This window comes from Plectrocnemia conspersa, unplaced genomic scaffold, assembly GCF_051122295.1.
Source record: "Plectrocnemia conspersa isolate PC_06_02 unplaced genomic scaffold, ASM5112229v1 ptg000011l, whole genome shotgun sequence".
NCBI lineage: Eukaryota > Metazoa > Arthropoda > Insecta > Trichoptera > Polycentropodidae > Plectrocnemia > Plectrocnemia conspersa.
The window spans coordinates 5,953,129-5,969,116 of NW_028277175.1; the positions used below are offsets into that span (position 1 = coordinate 5,953,129).

The 15,988-nt window shown below is 27.7% G+C and overlaps 1 protein-coding gene across 3 annotated transcripts in view; it reads left to right on the forward strand.

Moving 5' to 3' along the window:
* Positions 1 to 8,038: 8,038 nt before the first annotated feature.
* drm (odd-skipped family member drumstick) overlaps positions 8,039 to 15,988 on the forward strand; it is a 42,422-nt gene continuing 34,472 nt past the window's right edge. The window contains exon 1 of one of the 3 annotated variants that reach the window (XM_088198274.1): positions 8,039 to 8,284. The gene's annotated coding sequence lies outside the window, so the exon portion shown is untranslated. Of the gene's footprint in view, positions 8,285 to 12,361; positions 12,514 to 15,988 lie in introns of those variants that run through there. The other 2 variants (XR_015811464.1, XM_088198273.1) reach the window with 2 other exon arrangements.

Sequence of the window (15,988 nt, forward strand, 5' to 3'; positions counted from 1 at the left end):
TTGTGTTGCGCGCATGGGAAAAGCTCGAGACGCAAGTCATTTGCGGCGAGGCATCGAGCCGATAAAGTGCGGATGGAGGTGGTCGATGTCGCTGATTTTTCATGATGCGTATGGTTTATGAATATGCAAATATTTATTAAAAAAAACAATAATAGGTTACTGAATCTATATAATCTGGAGCTACTGATTTTGGTCAATCTGTTGAGTGTCATAATAGGCCGTTTAGGATATCGCCTCAGGCGCAAAACTTAGTCCTGCATATAAAATAAATAACATAGTATGATCACCAAATACATGATTTGATGATAATATAATAAAAAGGTATAAATCATTTACAAATTAATTTATACCGGTGATGTAAAATTGCGGAGTTTTGGAGTTGATAAAATCTTAAAATGCACTTTCTGCTTTAACCCTTTGGATGCCGGGCATTTTTGGAAAAATGTTCCAGAACTGCCGGGACTTTTTATTAAATAATTAAAAAGTCAAAATGTGTATTTTAGTTTGTAAACATGCTGTCGCGGCGTGCGACGCTGTCTGCAGTGAACTTGACCTAATTAATGACGAATATGCGATTGTGTGTTATTTTAATTCTTATTTGCGCTGTAATAAGAGTCATTATCGCATGACGTATTAAAAATTACGAGATCTGAGCGGCCGAACTCCGACCAGGAATCCATAACAATGATATATAATATGTTATTTATTTTTAAAATGTAAATAAAACTTTTCGTAAATTAATAAAATATGATATTTTTAATAATGGTTTAAGTAAAAATACCATACAGACTGTTGAATATATATATATATATATATATATATATATATATATATATATATATATATATATATATATATTTAAGTATATATATATGTAAATATATATATATATATATATATATATATGTATGTATGTATGTATGTATGTATATATATATATATATATATATATATATATATATATATATATATATATATATATATATATATATATATATATATATATATATATATATATATATATATATATATATATATATATATATATATACATATATATATATATATATAAGTAAAAATACCATACAGACTGTTGAATATATATATATATATATATATATATATATATATATATATTTAAGTATATATATATATATATATATATATATATATATATATATATATATATATATATATATATATATATATATATATATATATATATATATATATATATATATATTTAAGTATATATATATGTAAATATATATATATATATATATATATATATATATATATGTATGTATATATATATATATATATATATATATATATATATGTATATATATATATATATATATATATATATATATATATATATATATATATATATATATATATGTATGTATATATATATATATTTATATGTATATATATATATATATATATATATATATATATATATATGTGTGTGTGTGTGTATATGTATAAAAATAATGATTATAATATATTTATAACATATATTTGAAAAAATGTTATAAACCCCTGAAGCAATTACCCTACAGACGGTTGCAAATGTATTGGATACTACGATTTCGGAGCCGTCGGATCCGGCAGTTCTCGCTAGTGTAGCAAAAGCCGATATATCGGATTTCGGTAGCCAAAGGGTTAAATAGATAAAAATCTTTTGAGCATATTTCTTGTGACTATTTCACAGCCCAACTCATTCAAAGTGCGATGTGCAGTTGTACATTATCGTGCAAAAGAATTGGACCTTTTCGATTTATCATTATGATAACTTTACGTTGCAGTTCTTTTTGAATTTTGTCGATTTATTGACAAAAACTCTCGACTGTAATGGTTTCGAATTCACAGAATTCCAAAAGGCACAGTCACTAATTTTTTTTTGTTGTTCAAATTTGGAGCTTTATTTTTGTTCATCTATTGTGTAAATTACTTTTTGTTCTCGTAAATGATCAATCTTTCATCGCACATGAAAATACAATCGAAAAATAAATAGTTTGTGCTGCTAAAAAAAAGCTCAGAACAATGTGTGTAATAGCGAATTTTTTTTCATTAATTTCATGCGGCACCCATTTATTTTAGTGTAATTTTAGTTTCGTGAAATGTTTTTTTATCACTATTTTTGTGTAATCATTGTGCAAACTTCTTTTTTAATAGAAATACGAGCAATAAATGGGTAATACTTCTTGCGTAAAAGAATCACAAAATAAATTCCATGACAGCGATTTTTTGCTTTAAATCAATTCATGCGGTACACATTTATTTTAGCGTAATTTTAATTTCGCGAAATGCTTTAGAACTTTATTTTTATAAAGCCATCGTGCCGATACTTTTTGTTATCACAATATAATAACTCTTGCGTAAAAGAAGCGCTAAATAAATTACGTTTTAGTCATTTTTTTGTTTCATTCAATTTGTGCGGAACCAATTTATTTAAGTATAATTCTAGTTTCGCAAATTGTTTTCATTAATTTATTTATGTCAAACCATTGTATAGATATTGTATAACATTGTATAAAAATACGATAAAAAAATGGATATTTTCTCTTGTGTAAAAGGGGCGTAAAATAAATTGCGTAACATAGATTTTTTGGTTTAATACAATTCGTGCAGTACCTGTTTATTTTGCTGTAATTTCAGTTACCCAAAATGCTTTAGAACTTTATTTTTATTGTGCCGACTGTGCCGAATGATTTTTGGTATCACAATACGATCAAAAAATGGATAATTTATCTTGCGTAAAAGAAGCACAGAATAAATTTCGTACAATCAATTTTTTTGCTCCATCTAATTCGTGCGGTATCCATTATTTTAGTATACTTTCAGTTTCGCAAAGTGCTTAAGGATTTTATTTTTTTCAAGCAATTGTGTAAATAAAATAATAAAACCTCTTTTATCACAATGCGATCGAGAAATGGATAATTTCTCTTGCGTAAAAGAAGCCCAAAATAAATTTCATAATAGCGACTTTTTTGTTTTAATTCAATTCATGCGAAACCCATTTATTTTGATGTAATTTCAGTTTCGCGAAATGGCTAAGGACTTGGTTTCTAACAAGCCATTGTATCGACCACTTTTTGTTAACAAATTACGATAAAAAATGGGTTGCGTAAAAGAAGCGCAAAATAAATTTTGAATCATAATTTTTTTGCTCCATTCAATTCGTGCGGTACCCTTTTATTGTAGTGTAATTTAAGCTCAATAATACTAATAATTCTAGTTTCGCAAATTTCAAACGTCAAACCATTTTATAAACCGCTTTTTATAACAGAAAATCTTGCGTAAAAAAGCGCAAAATACTACGCTGAGAATGCAATTAAAAATATATGTTTGTGAATATTTATTGTGAAATAATATGGTAACGGATTACAACTAGAGACTTATTATACCATTGCAGTAGTAGCTTATGATATACAGATTGGCGGGTAAAGCCCCGTCGGCCAGAATATTTTTTTCTCGCTGCCGTTACGTCATTGTTGCCAATGTGCCGCCTAGCTTTTGGCCAAATAAATTGCCCTCCACAAAAGAGTTTCGATTATAAACGATTTATACATTCATATTTGTTAAAATTTTGGCAACATTAATAAGTTTTAAGATATCTTTGATTTTATTTTATATTAACTATATATTCAGAATAAATTTAAATCTTAATAATATTGCGAATTTCAATTTTTTTATTCTATATGTTCTATTTATATTATACATTATTATATTAAGTTGCATAATAATTATAATAACAGCGTAGAAGCTGTTAAAGCAGCATTCAAGATTGATTTCACTTTTGAACGTTTCTAATATGTTTTTAAGTACTCGTAAAGATTATGCAGCGCATGCTTTAAAAAAATTTTATGGCGCATAAAAAGATAGATATTTTTCTATAATTCGACACGGCAAACGTATAATAAAAACGACACGTTCGTAAACATAATTAAATCGAATTTTTAATAAATCACCGCGCGATAGTAAAAATAATTTGGTTAAACTGCACGATGATAATTTTTTGACGAATAAATTGAAACGTCGAAGGTGACCGCCTGCGACAGAATAAAATATTGGACGTTGGTCAACACCCTGAGCGGTTACGACTAGAAATTACCGTCAATAAGACTACTGATTAGACATTCTTGAATTAATTCAAGAACAAAGACGACCACCGATTGGTTGACATCATCGGCGTTTTCGGTCGTTTTTCATCATTTTTTCGGCCGCCACAATGACCGCGTCTCGTGTGTTTGCATTATCGAGTTATACATGTATTTATGGCAATGTACGACGACAGTTTTATGGCGCACGGTCACATTTGACAGCAGCGATTTTAGCATTTTTATATCGCCCGTGAGACGAATTTGACAGGTCTCGGGTGGACGGAGGTTTGTGATTCATAGTCGGCGCATTTTGCATAACATATATTATAGTTTTTGCCAGATGGATGTCTCACTCAATGGTCTTAGTTTTAGCTGCCACTCAATGAATCTCGTTTTATAAAATTTATCGCACTTTTAGGAAATAGTTAAGAAATAGGGTAAAATCCAGACAATCCGCTGCAATTATTAAATAAATATTCAATAACATAGAAATATTTAATCGACTATCTAATAATAATAATAATAATAATAATAATATTATATAATCGCTAAATATTTTTTATTAACTAATAAAGTTTGAAATATATTAAAATCTATTTACGATGAAAAGGAAATAAATATACCTTTATATAAATAAGCAATACTTTAAATATCGTTTCTATAATATTAGGTTTCATTACACTTGATTTATAGATACATATTATAATTAATAATTAATTTTAAACCCACCAGTTTGATATGTACCTATGGTTAATTTTATAAACAGCAATAAAACTGGTGAAACATATCTTTAACATTGCTTTAAATATTTATGCACCTCATCAAACTTATACGTTCATGTTAAGTTGTTAATTTGTATGTAACTTTTGTTCATACACATATAATAAATAATTTGCGAAGAGTAAAAAAAATATACACAACAATAACGCAGCTTCGCAATCGCATTTAACAATTAACAAATCAACCATGTACAATGTAACTGTACGACAGTGGGTTTTTGTTGGCTTCGAAGCAATTACTTTTTTTCGCTGTACATAAATTTAAACCAACAAACGCTCAACGCAAATTACTTACGAACGTTTTTCACCGATTAACATTGTACTATACCCTCGAATGTGTAATTATCAAGATGCTTAAATATACAAACGGTTATTAAATTTAATTTATGGAATCTGACGTGTGCTATGTTTAACATAGCGTTATCAAGTTTTGATTAGTTCTTGTTGAGTTATTTACATCGTGTTTTATACATAGTTGCAGCAAGAATTATATTACATTTTGTATGTAAAAAGTTTTTCATTTGCAAATACAAAACTATAATGTATGAATATACACAAAAAATATTCTCTATTATTTTTTCATGTGATGACATAATATGTATATATAATAATAAGCATGTTTTTATTGAAACATAATAGCATTGCTATGTTACAATATATTTTCCTTAATACAAAGTACATAAGTAAGGTACTTTCCCTATAGAATACATTGATATATATTATTTTTAAAATAGGGTTTCCCCATTTTTCCGATTCAATTTATAATACAGGAATCAAAATTAAAAATGAACGAACAATATAACTGCTGGTGTTTTAGTACATATTCTTACGAGGAACTCAAATTATTATCAGTTGACGATTACAGATTAAGAATATAAACCTTAGTAAATAAAACCATGTTATTATTTTAAAATTGCAAATACAGGTTTTGATATGTATTAAATTTATTACCAAGTATATATAAATTAACCGTTCTACAGTTACAATACAATTGACAGCATTTCATATTGCTTTCTTCACAGAAAGAAATATTTTTATTGTAATCTTATTACAAAAAATAACAATTAGGTAATATATGAAAAGATTTTAATAGCTTCACAAAATATTTATTATTGCAGGATTTAATAAAAAACACTGTAATTAAGAGATTTTCTTTGATAACTATATTTTAATTATTGTGAGAGTATTTTTTTTCAGAAAATATAGAATTATATCTAAAAGGTACATATGCTAAATGTTTTTTTATTAAAAAAAAATTATCGTGAAAAATCGCTGATATTTTATTAAATATTATTATAATATTAAATATCAAATGACTGGTTTAAAGTTAAATTCAAGTGCTTACAATAATTATATAATTTTAGAGTCATATAAATATTGTAAAAACGCAGAAGTCATTCGAAAAAAAATATTTTAATAGAACTAAAATAAAATTGATATAATATGTTTTTTTATTATTATTTTAAGGCCAAAGAAATATTGTTTATAAAAAATCATTATAATCTCATGAAGTAATTATTATATAAATTACTGTAGTGAAAACGCTCATTATCGAGCCTTCCCACTTTAGTAATTGCAATAGCGCCGACACGATTTTATTGCTTTTGACGTAAATTTTTGCCTTCTGAGAAGTGATAATTGATTTTGCGCCCTCCTATTAACCAAAATTCGGTTTAAATACAGGTACTTTTACCAATACATTCATATCAGAAGCTCATAGTAATAGATATAATATTAGCAATATGCGAAAAGTATGTATTTTGAACTTGATCTAATGAAAGTTCTAAAACTATAATTAGTTTTAGAATTTCATATGGTCTATAATTTAGAATTTTCATTAGGTCAAATTGGGTTTGCTTAATTTGTGTAGGTTAGATTTGGGTTTAAACAGCTATTTTCACTAGCACCTATCAGTTAAATTATATTTTCGATAGAAGAAATCATCTGGCGAAAATATATTTGAGTTTCACTAGTGAAAATATAGCTTCACCGAAAAATATACATCACTGTAACATTTATACATTGCATAAAAATAAATAATCATCCTTCAAAGATAATACAAAAAAACAGTATCGAATCTATCCGAAAAATATTTCAGTGAAATCATATCAGAATACGTTTTCACCGGTAGATATATATTTTTACTAATAAAAATATAGTTTTTCTGGCATGTGCAACTTTTCTATACATAGTAATATATACATTTACATATTACTTTGTATGAAAAAATTGAAATCAAATAGTTTTTCTAGCACATGCCAGATAAATTATATTTTCACTGGTAAAAATATATATCTACATATGAAAATGTATTCTGATTTTATATTATATTTTTAAGAATATTTTTAAAAATTAATTATTTTTTATAATTATGAATTATTAGCAACTTCGTTTTGGCGCCCTTTTTTATGCATTAGTTGTAAAAAATCGTAGAAATTATATTTTTAACAAATAAAAGCTTTGAAAATTCTTGTTTGTTTGCACTTCAAAAATTTTTGGTAAAAAATACTAAATAATGATATTTTAAAGCTCTTTATCTTATGATAGAAATTAAATTTTAAGTCCACTGTAATAGGTTTCTTGCTGCTTCAGCTGATTTTAAATAATCTAATATGGTTTTCAATTACTTTTTTATTCAATATTATTATATCATTAAAATATTAGTATGAATTGTTTTTTTTTATTCAATTACTTTAAACGATTTTTAAATATTTTTTGCAGCATCAAATCGCGCGCAAACGTCGCTCGCTCATGACTGCACACACGAATGCACATGCGAACATACACATACATAATCAAACACACACAAGCCTCCACACCAACACACACAGCATCCTAGCGGGCACGCAGAGAAGAAGCTAGCGTCGTTTACATCCCAGCAGAGCTGAGAAACACCCATTGACTCTTCTATCCCGCACCTCATAAACAAGAGCGAAAGAGATGGGTATTCCAGGGTTGTCACACGGCCGGAAAAATGTATTTTTTTCATATTATAAGAGCAAGGAGCCGGTAGACGGTATGATCGACTCTTTTAGGCGGTATGGTCTGTGGATTGGTGCGAAAGGGATAGGTGTGGGTCGGAGGGTCTCGGGGCCGTGGGAGCTGAGCGCTAGGTGATCTCATATAGAGCTTCAGAAGTTGAGAGTAGGCAGGGAGCGGATAGAAGCTCGGTCGCAGCGGCTACCACTACCAGAGCGGATTCGAAGCGGCGTCCGCGACTCCTGAGTTTATTCTCGAGCAGGCCACTGCTGAACGTAGTCACTCGCACACCGATTCGACGAGTGCGTAAGTCGGGGAGCCGCCCACGTTACGGACACGCCGAAGGCTATTTGCGCTCTTGCGTCCCCGGGGGACTCGACTCTTCGACGCTACAGACGACGCACGCTGCGGCCAAAGGTATTTATAAACCCGATTATACACAAACATCGCGAAAACCGACAAAAAACCCGATTGAACAACTTCAAAATTTTCATTTGATTTAATTTGGATTTTTTTTTATTTTGTAAATGCTACGCTACATAATATTTTATACTAAAACTTAACTTGGACGCACTCATTCTTAAACGATTGTAGTACATTTTGATATTCAAAGTTTTGATTTTTAAGAATATTTTTTTTTAAATTGCAGCAGAATAAATTATAAATTAAATATTACGTTTATACAATTTTTTTCTTTGATGCAGTTAATTTAAATTTTTGTATAAAAATGAATTATTCACATCACTTAAATTTGTAGATATTTTAAAATAGCCTAAGAAATTTATTTTATTTTATTATATTGCTTAAGAGTCAGTTGTATATTTTGCTATTAAATTTTGTGGAAAATTGTGGTCGCAATCTAGTTAGTTTTACATAATTGCAATCTAATTTAAATGTATAAACTGCACAATATTGAGTAGTTAAAAATTGTGGTTTTAATGGAATTATTTTTACATTTATATTAAAATACTGCAAAGGGATGATTTGTATATTACGTTATTCATATTCGTACAAATGTTTGATTTTGATGCAATTTTTCCTACACAATTAAACTAAAATAATAGGGTTTAAATATTGCACGAGAGCTAGTTATTTATTTTTATATTAAATTTATGTTAAGGTTTAGTTTTTAATTTTTTTTAATGTGCAATATTTATTCTGCAATTTAAATTTATTATACTTTAGCAATCAAATTAATTTAAATATTACGTAATATGCTATTAAATTTTATTAAAAAGTGTGTTTTAAAATATTTTAAATATTATCTGTTGCAAGTTTTTAATACGTGCAAAAGTTGATTGTGCGTTTATATTTATTTTTGTATTCAAGGGGAGGTATTTCTCACATAAATAATTTATAGAATTAACATATGCGTATAATTAATGAAGATGTGCTCAATTCTCGAGATTCCACATGCAAATCATGTGTTCATATTCCGGTTTTTGACCGATCAATTAATTAACGTTTGATTTACGCGTTTGTCGGTGCGTTGAAAATATTCATACGTTGCATAAATTATTTATAAATATTGCATAAACAAATCTATAACTGTGCATCACATTATATTACACACGCATTGAATTATTGGCAATCTATTTAAATTAAATTAAATATAAAACATATATTAAAATAATAAATTAAACGAAAAACTATAATTTTTAAATCGGTACTGGAAATATAAAAGCTTATTATATATATTATTTCATATATAAAGCACGTGAAATATAAAGGATGCGCGAATGAGATAAGATTGGCATAAATTGAGAGCGCAAAAAGCTCTTCGTATCATTATCATTGTGCGGATAACAGCCTTTCGGTTCAGATAAGCGATTTTTATGTCTTTTTATTTTTAAAAACGTCAGAAATGTTTATAATATATGTGTGGAAAAAATGCATACACGGCGTGGCGCTAAGGTATAGCTCTTCTTTGTGTCGAGGACAAAAGACATGCGACAAAAAAGGTTGCGCCGAAACTTTTTTATTATATGTATATCGCATATACATTTTTGAAGATGTGCTAATAAATTTCTGCGCAATATTGAATCATTCATTGTTTGTCTTATGCGCTTTACGACTAATCGTTCACATTATCTTTCCCGCTGGTATTGTTAGGATTCGTTTAATTATGTCGGTTATTGCACAATGCACTTAAAAGCGCATGTTTCGACCGCTCGTTAAGCAGAATCGTCGACAAACTCATAAAACAATGCGAAATTTTACGATTCAACAACGTTCGACATACGTAACTTTTCCGTATTTGGTCTTAAGTTCTTTGAATGAAAAAAAAAACTTCACATGCAAATCACGTACATCGTTTACTGCCAAAAATGTGTGGCAATCGTTTCGTTGTTATCCTCATACATTTATGCAATAATATATTTAGAAAATGCTCTCTTATCTAATTTATTATGATAAATAATGGACCGGTTATCTGATTAAAATATTCGCTCAGAATACTGCGTCATCAAACTCACCAGACACTTTGTCACCAACAGAAGTCTAAATGGAAATCGAAGCCTTCCAAGAATCAGAAATTAACGATCGATAAATCATTGCTAAAAAATCGAGAATTGCCTCATGTACATACGTAAATACACACACATTTTAAAAATCTTTTGTCGGATCTCACATCCGAGATAAGATTTTGTTTGAATGATGGCCGAAGGATATTTACATGGGAAACAACAAAAAGAGCGCTCCGGAAACTGAGCCGTTTGTTTTAGATAACTCGAAAGCGCTGGATTCGTTATGTAAATATGACACTTCATATTTGTGATATTGGGCGCGGTCACTTCTCTGCCTCTTTATCTGATGCAAATAAATTTTCATCTTAGAGCGGCTCAAGATAACTTTGAGTTGAATCAGTGTAATACTATAAAAAATCTATTTTAGTTTCTATAGCAATATGAAGGGATCTACGAATAATTTATTTTCCCATCGTTAACACATGGTAAATGTCAGCTTAACAATAGAAGATTACAGCGATGGACCGTATAATTTTGTTTAAGCTGTGGGTGTAAAAAATCTAAAAAAAGTCGCAAAAATTGTTTCGCACGTGGGCCGCTTGAATGATGGTGCAATAAAAAAGAAAGAAGATAAATTAATAAAATGGATAAGCTCGTAAAAATGTATCATACGCTAAGATGTGTTGTATGGACACCTACAGACCGAGCTGGCCTTGAAAAGATCGAAAAATCATCGAGATGAAATCATCTCGTTCATTCACGCCATTGTCGCGCGACTATAAAAATGACACACAATTCGAGACGCATCTCGAAATTGTTTCGCACAACACTCTATTGTCAAAAATAATTACAAGTCGTCATTGTGCGACGTGTGTGTCCGAAAACAATTCCTTCAATTGGATGTTGTAATGTTGTTCCCACAGTCCCTTAGGATATACCTACAAAGAAGGACAAAAAAAATGTGAAAGGAGCTACAAACAAAAAAAACAAAGACCCCACCTAATCGCATAATATATGACCCCCGTTGACTCTGTCAGGGATATGGGTAAATATCCCCATTATTGAAACGCGTGTACCTTTTAACGTAATTTACTCACGTAGAGCGTAGTTGGTTTTTGCCAATATGGTATGTAACATATTATAAATGTAATTATACATAAGTCAAATGATTTTTGTTTGTGAATATCGAAGACGGAAAAAATGGTTAAATATTTTTAGCACTTTTAAAGAACTGCAATATTTTATGAGTAGCTGTGCTAACTTATTAATAAACAAATAGTAAAATAATATATTTTAACACACAACTCAATTTTGATTGTGAGCTAGAAATCAGATAGAATTAAATTGCTTTGCTATTTATTATATATTACATAACTTACAATTATTGAAAGCAGAAATCACCAACTGTAAGATTTGCAATTTGTATTGTGTTTAAAATATAGTGTGTATGTTGAAGTAATATATTAAAAAATAATATATTTCCTACAGATTTATAGCTACAAAAAAATACAAATCACTTTTAAGATATAAATTAATGTTTCTTTTTTTAATAAATATATTTGTGTGAGAATATCATATTATATTAAAAGTTCTTAAAATAAAAAAAATAAGGGGGTACTTTATGATCGATTTCAACACTTTTAAACTTAGATTGAAAAATAATGCATTTAGAAAGATTTTTTAAAGATGTTTCAATTTCGTATTAAATTTATTTACTCATTAAACAAAAATACTGTTTATTGTATAAACATACCATAGTTAAATAGGAGCTTAAAATATTTTAATGAAACTCTATTAAATTATTAATATTTATTATAAATCATATTTCAACGACTTGCTTTGTTAAAAAAAAATCGAATCTGATATTTTTTACACTTCAAATTGTTAATTTTCAGAACGATCGCATAGTAGATTCTATTTATAAAATCCGTGCATCTGACGAGACGTCAATTGCAATAAAAAATTGGACAATAGCGCAAAAATCCACAAACGGGTTTCGCTCTACCCCGCGCGTCCAAGTCTTTTAATTGCCGCTCGTCGCTCGCGCAAGTCGTACGTTTTATTTCGTCGTTTTCGCTCAGTATATTTTTTCTTTACTGCACAATCTCAACGTATACCATCAGTATATATATGTACACACGTATACATATAATATCTACATTTTTTTCGACCGCACTTATGGTGAGTTACCCGTCTACCGCGTGTAATAATCGAGTCCGAATTGACGTGCGCGTTCTTGTTTTATGTTAATGGATTACGAGAGCCGTCCGTGAGAACGGCGATGATGATGTGTTCATATTTTTCGAAACGCGAAATAAAAGGTCAATATTGATCCACATTATTCGGTTGACCCGGAGCCTTCCGGGCATCCGGGTAACGAATATAGAAAATCGTGATCGTCGTTAGTGCTATTTAGATGCTGAGCCGCCGCGTATAACTGCCGAATTTGAAATTTTTCTAAATTTGCCTATAAATTATGTTTTAAAATAAATAAACTAAACACTTAAAATTATAATGTTCATGTGTGATATCCCTATATAATTTATTTAATTAAACTGTGGCACAACCCTAGATGGTTCAGGTAACACTACCTGTGTTACGCGCGCGTGCGGGATGATGCCCATGGGAAAAATATGTGCGAGAGAGACAGGATGAGGATTAGAGGCACGCGCGTGAAAAGGACGAAGCATCAGTCGGGACAAAGGCGTCTGATGGGAAATATTTACGGACACAATAGAACGTAGACGTAATCGCTTGAAATATTTTAACAATGTGTAAATTAATGTAATAAGATTTTCGTTTAGTATGCCCATGTAAACTTGTAAGATAATTGATTTATGGATAAAAATAGCTTTTATAAATAAAATAAATATTATATAGAACTATCTATTAGTACGATTATTTTTTTATCATACCTGTAGAGATTTGCAAAGATGCGGTTATACTATATATTTCTGTGCGATATTGCATCATTCATTTATTTATAAGTACGATTTAAAAAATATGATCTCTAGGTTCAAAAAAAGAACCTTGATTATTTTGCTGCAAAGATATAATAAAAATGCCTTGTAATTCTGACATAATTTTGTTTATAAACCAGATTGTTTTTTTATGAATTCAAGTTTTAGCGAAATAATGCATAAAGCTATGCGTCACATATAATAGCAAAAAGTCGAATATAACCTAAAAAATACACATGCTAGCGTAAAACTAATATCAACAGGCAACTAAAGACACTACTGTTAAATTGAATAATATTATTGTATGTCTTTGTAAAAATGCCAAGAATTTCTTAATTATATTTAAAGTAGATATATACTAAAAAATTTTTATTAACGTTTATTTATTATGGCTGATTTTATTATTCATGTTTAGTTACTTTTTTCTATGAAATAAAATTATTGGTTGTAAAAAGACTACACCTACTAAAAAAAACTCTCATATTTTTGCATATTAATCAAGTTATTAATATTTGTACAAATTTAAATTTTAGCAATTTAATGCACATGTAGTAGCAAAATATTGCCTGTAACCTAAAAATTGCATGTACTAGCCTAGAACTTATAACAATAGTCTACTAAATACACTACTGTATTAATAAAAAATATTATTGAGTTTGTTTATAAAAATGACGAGTATTTAATAATGATTTTTAATATATGTATGTATATACTATATATTAAATTTATATATAAACATGTAATTATTATAGCTGATTTTATTTTTTGTATTTTACTACTAAATTCTTTGCCATTTAATTAAATCATTGTTTACAAAGAGATTATAGAGTAAATATAATTTATAAATATAACTTAAGTTAAATCAGAATTTGTAAACTCACACATCTGTATCTTATATCTAATGTTAAATCAATGTAAAATTTCATATATCAATAAGTACTTTGATAACCTTTAAAAAAAATCCAAAACATATTTATTGTCCAACATAGAATTTTCTAAGCATATGTATAAAAAAAATACATTTTCTTCTTTAAAAACTTATAATTATAATCTACAATCAATATTTTTTATTAATGTTAAATAAAAACGTAGGAACAAAGTTTTTTTAATAATAAAAACAATATCTAAGAAAATTATTATTTAAAGGCATTAAAAAATAAAATGTTTAAGATAATCGTAATATTTATGTATATATAAATATATTATTTTAGTTCAATATTTTATACTTGTGGCTATTAAAAATGCAAAAGATAGAATCTTAGCTTAAAGAAATTATAGAAATTAGAATTTAAAATATTTTTACTAGTCTATTATTGAATTAAATCTTTAAAAGATCTTTTATGATGAAAAACAACTATTTTTTGACATCAAATATGATATATAATGTATTTTTAATTTGTAAATAATATAAAATAATAAAATTGTTTTACTATTAATAAACACTGATAAATATCATAGATATTAGCAAATTTTTAACTAAGTATACTTTTAGTTGAAAATAATCCAATAAAATCACATTGATCTTATGGATATATCACATCTTTAAAAAACTTTACATTTGCCGACTTACTTTTTACTAAAAGTATTATAGTAAATTGTCTAAAAATGCTTGATTTTATTTTTGCGTATCTTGTTGGATTTGCTTTTATTAAAAACGATTTTATGATATTTTAATAGGTAATAATGAACCAAATTATGCAACATTTAATTTAAAGCAACAATTGCTATAAATTAAATGTTGTATTGTCAATTAAAAATAATATAACTGTTGTTATTTTTATTAGTCTTAAAATAAATTACCGCTTATAACAAACATAACTTAAACTATTATAATTTAACAAAATCACATTGATGCTATGAAAATCTCATATCTCAAAAATACTTATTTTGTCAATAAAAGCATAACTAAAAAATGGAAAAAATATCTTTTTAGCCTCTTTAATATTAAAAACTATTTATATTTGTTGCATAAAATTAAATCTTACATATCCAATTATTTTTTGCTTGTAAATAATATGAACTAAACTTGTTTTATTATATGAAAATATCACATCTCTAAAAAACATATAGAGAAAATTCGACAACTTCTTTGTCACTAAAAGCATCATCAAAATGCATATTTTTAAGTTATTATTTTGTTTGTAGGTCTTTTAAGCTTTTTTGTTATTGAAAACCATTTTTATGTGAAAATAAATTAATCATAAACAACGATTACATTAAATTTAATGTTGCATTTACAATTAAAAATTATATGACTAATATTATTTTATATATAATATATGTTCTATACATTCATAGGAAACATGACTTTTAACCTAATATAAATTAAGTTAACATTTAAGTGAGAATAACTCGATCCTATGAAAATATCCCGTCTTAAAAAGGCATGTAAAAAAAATTGATAACTTCTTTGTCACTAAAAGCATCACTGAAAAATGTTAGAAAATAGCTTTTTTTTCTTTAATAATAATAACATTTATTATTTTAAAAGTAAATACTCATAAACTAAGTATCATATAATTGTTGAAAAATAGGATCATCACAGTATTGTAACTTTAAACGTTAAAATTACGCTAAAACTAACGGAACGATCTGATACGTTGCCGACGCGCGCATGCGCACCTGTCCAATTACTTTTTTAATCTCGCCTTAATACGAATCCGAGGTGGTCCACGAAGCGAGAAAGCGCTACCGTG